Genomic DNA, 6,857 nt, shown 5'->3' with positions numbered 1-6,857 from the left:
TCTAATTCTTCTGTTACTCCATGTCTTTTACGAACTTTTCCTCCTTCAAATCCCTCCCTCCTGTTGCGATGACACTTACATAAAGATCTGAAAAGCTCACACATGACATGTATGTTAATATCTTACTAACTTCAGAGTAGTTCTTATTTTGTATCTGCTTTGCATGTTCCATCATCATATACGCTAGAGCATCATCATTTGCTTCCTGAATAATCTTAGCTTTTTTGCCCATAGATGTATGAGTTTATACCTAGACTCTCTATTCTGAAGCACATGTAGTAAAATTGGAGTGATACAGAAAAGATTAGCATGGCCCCTGTGCAAGAATGAGATGCAATTTGTGAAGCATTCCGTAGTTTTAGGGCTTCCTTGGTGGTTCAGATAGTAAAGAATCTGCCTGCAATGCAGGAGACCTGGGTTCAATCCCTGGATCAGGAAGATACCCTGGAGAAGGGAATGGCAACCCACTCCAGTATTTTTGCCTGGAGAATCCCATGGACAGAGGAGCCTGGTGGGCTACAGTCCATGGGGTCACAAAGAGTTGGACACAGCTGAGCAACTAACGCTTTCACTTTCCCTATTCTGTTTGTTTATCCTTATGCCAATATTACACTGTTTTAATTATAGTAGCTTTATAATTAGTCTTAAAATTATACAGGGAATGCTCTCTTCCAAAATTGTTTAGCTATCTTAGATCATTTGCATTTATATATAAATTTTAGAATGTTTGATTATTTCTTCATTAAAAAACTCCATTAAGTCTACAGAGGAACAATTAAGTCTCTATTTTAGTATTTTTTTCTAATTTATCTCAGTAATGCTTTATAATTTCTAATTCTCAGCACTTAACATATATTGGATCAAATATATCACAAAATATTCATGTTTGTTGATGCTACACTAAATGACATTTTTCAAATGTTCAGTTTCCAGTTTTTCCTTGCTAGAACACAGAAAGACAATGGACTTCCATATATTGATATTGTACTGTTTCCTTGCTAAACAAATTTGCAAGTTTTAATAGCTTTTTTAATAGATTCCTTAAGATATTCAATGTACACAAACATGTCAACTGTGAATGAAGACAGTTTTGCTTTTTTCTATCCAATTTGCATAGTCTTTATTTATTTTGCTTACCTAAGTCCACAACTAGTACTTCTAGATCATTATTTAATAGAATTAGTGAGAGTGGAAAAAACCTTGTGTCCAATCATAAAGTCAATTTTATAATTTCACCAAAGCAACACTAGCTGTTGCTTTTCTAGTTTAGAAAGCTATTTTTCATTCCTAGTTTTTACTGTATAGGTCTATGATGCATTCTGACCCAATTTTCTGTTTGATTAAGGTAAAGATTGAGGTTATTTATTTATTTGTTTCATATGGATATATACTTGTTCCAAAGGATTTGTTCTAAAAACATCCCTTTCTCCATTGGTATTTTTGTTGAAAATTAAGTAATCATTTATGAGTGTATATATATCCTGATCTTCTGTTACATTAATCTATATTTCTATATTTACACCAGTAGCATACCAATGTGATGAAGTAGATTTATGGACACTCTCAAAATCAGGTGCATGTGTTCCAACATTGGTTTTCTCTTTGAAAATCATTTAGGCTTCTCCAGGTTCTCTACATTTTTACAAAATATGTAGAATTATTTGTCAATTGCTACAAAATAATAAATATTTTATTCCATATTAATTTAGATTCTATTAAATGTTCTTTTTGATTTATTGATGATGCTATTTGGAAAAATACATTTAATAAAAAATATTCTCATGACTTCTTACAATCATCATCATACTACACACAATGTATATAACAAATAAAACATATACAACAAACCAAACTAGTTTTCTTGGTCATAGTCATTGATATGAAATATTACGATTCATCAAATTATAATGAAGTGTTTCCTGAATATAGGTCGGATGATGACACAAGGGTTTGTTCAGGCTTCTATGGTGTTCCAGTGGTTAAGATGCAGAGATTCTAATGCAAGGGGCAGAGGTTTCATCCCTTGTCAGGGAACCCCACATACTGCATGGCACAACCAAAAATTTTTAAAAATTAAAACAAATGAAACTATGGAGATAATTGAGGATACCCCCACACCTTTGAAAAGATAATATAAAATATCATTTTTATAGGAATCTAATAAGGGAAGATACATTCATATAAAATTAAGCAAAATATAAAAATTAGACTAGCAGAAGAAGTCATCACTTTATTAGAGAAAAAATGCATATACAGATGAAAATAAATAAATAAGAGGAACATGGAAATTGTCATTCTCACTATAATGTGGGAGAGGTAAGTGAGAGATATCTCACAGAAACAATGGACCTCCTGGCTTACATAATCCCAGTTAAACGTGTCCTAGCACAATAGTTTAAAAACTGTGGAAAATTCTGAAAGAGATGGGAATACCAGACTACCTGACCTGCCTCTTGAGAAATCTGTATGCAGGTCAAGAAGCAACAGTTAGAACTGGAAGTGGAACAACAGACTGGTTCCAAATAGGAAAAGGAGTATGTCAAGGCTATATATTGTGTACATCATGAGAAACGCTGGACTGGAAGAAACACAAGCTGGAATCAAGATTGCGGGGAGAAATATCAATAACCTCAGATATGCAGATGACACCACCCTTATGGCAGAAAGTGAAGAGGAACGCAAAAGCCTCTTGATGAAAGTCAAAGAGGAGAGTGAAAAAGTTGGCTTAAAGCTCAACATTCAGAAAATGAAGATCACGGCATCTGGTCCCATCACTTCATGGGAAATAGATGGGGAGACAGTGGAAACAGTGTCAGACTTTATTTTTTTGGGCTCCAAAATCACTGCAGGTGATGACTGCAGCCATGAAATTAAAAGACGCTTACTCCTTGGAAGGAAAGTCATGACCAATCTAGATAGCATATTCAAAAGCAGAGACATTACTTTGCCAACAAAGGTTCTTCTAGTCAAGGCTATGGTTTTTCCTGTGGTCATGTATGGATGTGAGAGTTGGACTGTGAAGAAGGCTGAGCACCGAAGAATTGATGCTTTTGAACTGTGGTGTTGGAGAAGACTCTTGAGAGTCCCTTGGACTGCAAGGAGATCCAACCAGTCCATTCTGAAGGAGATCAGCCCTGGGATTTCTTTAGAAGGAATGATGCTAAAGCTGAAACTCCAGTACTTTGGCCACCTCATGTGAAGAGTTGACTCATTGGAAAAGACTGTGATGCTGGGAGAGATTGGGGGCAGGAGGAGAAGGGGATGACAGAGGATGAGTTGGCTGGACGGCATCACTGGCTCGATGGACGTGAGTCTGAGTGTACTCCGGGAGTTGGTGATGGACAGGGAGGCCTGGCGTGCTGCAATTCATGGGGTCGCAAAGAGTCGGAAACTACTGAGCGACTGAACTGAACTGAATTGATCTCAAACTAATAGCCTTTAGATACTGTTGAAAATTCATTTGGTGGGAATATGGATAAATTGACTTCTAAATTAATGAAATTATTGTAACAATTCCTTTATAGATACTTAGATTTTATGTATCCTAGCATTTTTGCCTGTTTGGTACTTCTTATAACTTTTAATTTATCCATTATTCATACATGGGAATTGAGTCAGAAAACACTCATACTCATTATAGGAAACATACATATCATTCCAAATTTTATTCTATGGGTAGGTTTGAAACTTTACTTTTGTTATTTTTCCTTTCTTTTTTCATTGTAATTTGACTTAACTCATTAATAAAATGTTTTAAACTTAACTACACTTCCCATATTCTCTTAATTTTTCTTTACAGTTTATTTGATATATTTTTTTCAAAAACTTAGAGATGGTTTAAATGATCAAATGTGACATTCATTCTTGTTAAACACATTTGGGAATTAAAAATGACTGTGCTCATTGACTCCTCTTTTCTGTTGGCAGCTGGTGTAAGAATCAGTTTCTGCCTAAATGCAGCTTGAAACTGGAATATGTGAATAACCAATAGAGGAAATATGAATTAGCAAAGATCATTAACTAGCTTTGATGGAGTATTCTGTTTTAGTCAGAGTAAGACTAAATTATTTTGTCATTCTTATAAGCCTGGAGGAGGAAATGGCAACCCTCCCCAGTATTCTTACCTGGGAAATCCCATGGACACAGGAGCCTGGTGGGGTCTTTTGGGGTCACGAAGAGTCAGACATGAATAAACAGCTGAGTGTGCCTACATGCATCCTGTAACAGTAAAGAGCAGGAGACCCAGGTTCAATTCCTGGGTAGGGAAGATCCCCTGGAAAAGGGTATGGCAACCCACTCCAGTATTCTTGCCGGGAGAATCCCATGGATGGAGGAGCCTGGCGGGCTGCAGTCTGTGGGGTCAAAAGAGTCGGACATGACTAAGCACACACAGCATGCTAGAAGCAGAACTGTGGCTTAGAACATGGTTTTGATTCTGCAGTTTAACTCTAAGATGCTGGGAGCAGGAGGGTATAAGTATTCTCCACAATGCCCCACAATTTCTTTGCTTTCCAGGAGTGACTGGAGACTCGATCTCCCATTGGACCCGGTGCCACATAAAGGCAGTTTAGTAACTCAAACAGGTGTCTTTGAAACCTCTAACCTTGCCAAAGAACTTGAGAGAAACCGATCTGGAGCCTTATCATAGACACACAGGTGTCAAACTGCTGACTATGCACAGTACAGATATTCTCTTGAAGGAGAGATCATTTTTAATGATCTTCTGTTAAAACATTAACAAGAAAGTGCCTCCAATATACGTATCTCCTTAAATTCAGCATAAAAGAACATGCTTTATTCCCCCTTTTCATTGGTATTGATACATGAACTTCAGTATCATGTAAGGTTGTCTTCAAGTAGGCATGAACTTTTCACTGTTTCATATATTTCGCATTAAAACACTATTCTCTTTGCATTCATTCTAACATTAGGATAGTTCTTTTAAACTTAGGTATACATGTTGCTGAACATGGTGTTAAAAAAGCTAGTTTATATACAAACTAGAATAGCAAGATTATCAGTCACATGTGTCTTTTCTGTATGTGAAAGATAACAAATTGTACACTAAACACTCTTTTATTCCTGGTATGTGAATGTACTGAACAACTCTGTATTTTGCTGCTCTTTGTTTTATCCATTCTCATGGATGGGTGGGGTTGAAATACAATTTATGTACAGCTATACTTTATTACTTGTTCACCATTATGAGATTAAAAGACCAATATATTTCTAAAGGTCATAACTGACAGGTTATTTGCAATATTTTTATAGCTCTACAAGGAGAAAAATTAATTTGCTGCACCTGTTCATACTAGAAAAACTGTTTTTGGAAAATGAAATTGTAAAAGTCTCTTCTGTAGTAAAGACTCATAATTCTACTGTTTTGAATGTGGCCTATAGTCTCAACAATATTGTGAGAGTTCGAATGTAAGTGGGAGTAAAGGCACCAATTCTATGCCTCAGATTATCATTAGGATATGAAATGTTTAAACAGTTTCTATTCCGCCCTCAATTTTATCTTATCTACCTGTCCCATCAATGCTGTGTTTTAGCTTTGGTTTTCCAGAAAGCAGAATATGAGGCAAATCTCACATATTCATTTTTATTGGAGGAATAGCAATTAAACAAAAGCAAAAGTGAGGGGAAAAGTGGAATAGGAAATAAAGTGTGGTGCTTGATAAAATTGAACATAGTCTCCCACCCTCAAAAAAAAAAAAAAAGTGTAGTTGTTCAATTATAGGATATCTCCATGAGATTACAGAGAACCATTGATATCAGGTCAGTTCCTTGAAGGAAGATAGAAAAGCCATTTCTCTGCTAATTGCTTCCCATCTCCTGACTCTTGTAATCAAATCTTTGAGAGACATTGATTTGCCTAAACTGGGCCACTAGGGCAAGGATTTGCACTTGGACTTGAATCCAGCTCAGGTGGACTGGATGCTGGATTTGCTACAGCTCATGACTTGGAGGGCACACTGGTGGTGTTACCTAATATCCATCCCTGGCCCCACAGTGCCCTGCGAATAGCTTACAGTGTTCAGAGATGAGACACAGTCACTGGAGCCAGGATTTTACAATCATTGCCTTTACTCTGATAATCAGGGAAAGTAATGAAATCCAAGTAACTGTGAGTGATGTATTGACTCAGTTTAAGTTTACCCTTCAAGCCAATTAAATAGCATGTGCTCTTACTGGATAAAAATCTGTTAGAAAAAAAGGCGCTCAATTCTTAAGAAAGAAGGAGTAAGTAAAATCCCGCAGAATAGAATAGTGATCAATTTTAATATCCTCCAACATATTGCTTGATGCTACAGATGATCCTAGAAGCTACAAATGATCCTAGAAGGAAAACTGATATTTATATTATACTTCCCTATTCATTCTAGATTTCACTCACCTTTCTACAACATTTTTGATTCTCACTTATTTGTAGGAATGGTAAGAAATTCATTCTCTTGAAAAGTGAAACTGATCATTGATACAAATTTCCTGCTTCTACCACTCAGTTTGCAAAGGTTAAAGTTGCCACAGGACCCTGTTAGCTCTCTTATTCCCTGTTACAATGTAGTTCAGTAAGATCTTGACCATTCTGATATTCCAGAAAACAATATGCTGATTCACTATATTAATGATATCGTATTCACTAGACCAGGGAAACAGTAAGTCGCATGTAGTCTTACCTACGAAGATACAGGCAAACTAGAGGGTGAGGGAGAAAGTTGCAAATATTCATCGATCTGAAGTTATTTGTGATGCTTATGTGAGTCTAGTGCTCTGTAACATTGGAGGAAATTCTCCTAATTTAGAATACTTGTTATGTATCAAACTTTCAGTTAATAAAAATGAGATGTGTCTTT

The 6,857-nt window shown here is 36.1% G+C and overlaps 1 non-coding gene across 1 annotated transcript; it reads left to right on the top strand.

The window, feature by feature from the left end:
* The first annotated feature begins 256 nt into the window (after nucleotides 1-256).
* On the top strand, nucleotides 257-360 carry LOC139178103 (U6 spliceosomal RNA). Its single transcript, XR_011562525.1, has one exon. It is a non-coding gene; the product is annotated as a U6 spliceosomal RNA (small nuclear RNA).
* Nucleotides 361-6,857: the final 6,497 nt, after the last annotated feature.

The sequence above is a fragment of the Bos indicus genome, chromosome 20, assembly GCF_029378745.1.
Source record: "Bos indicus isolate NIAB-ARS_2022 breed Sahiwal x Tharparkar chromosome 20, NIAB-ARS_B.indTharparkar_mat_pri_1.0, whole genome shotgun sequence".
NCBI lineage: Eukaryota > Metazoa > Chordata > Mammalia > Artiodactyla > Bovidae > Bos > Bos indicus.
This window is presented reverse-complemented; position numbering and strand designations above follow the sequence as displayed.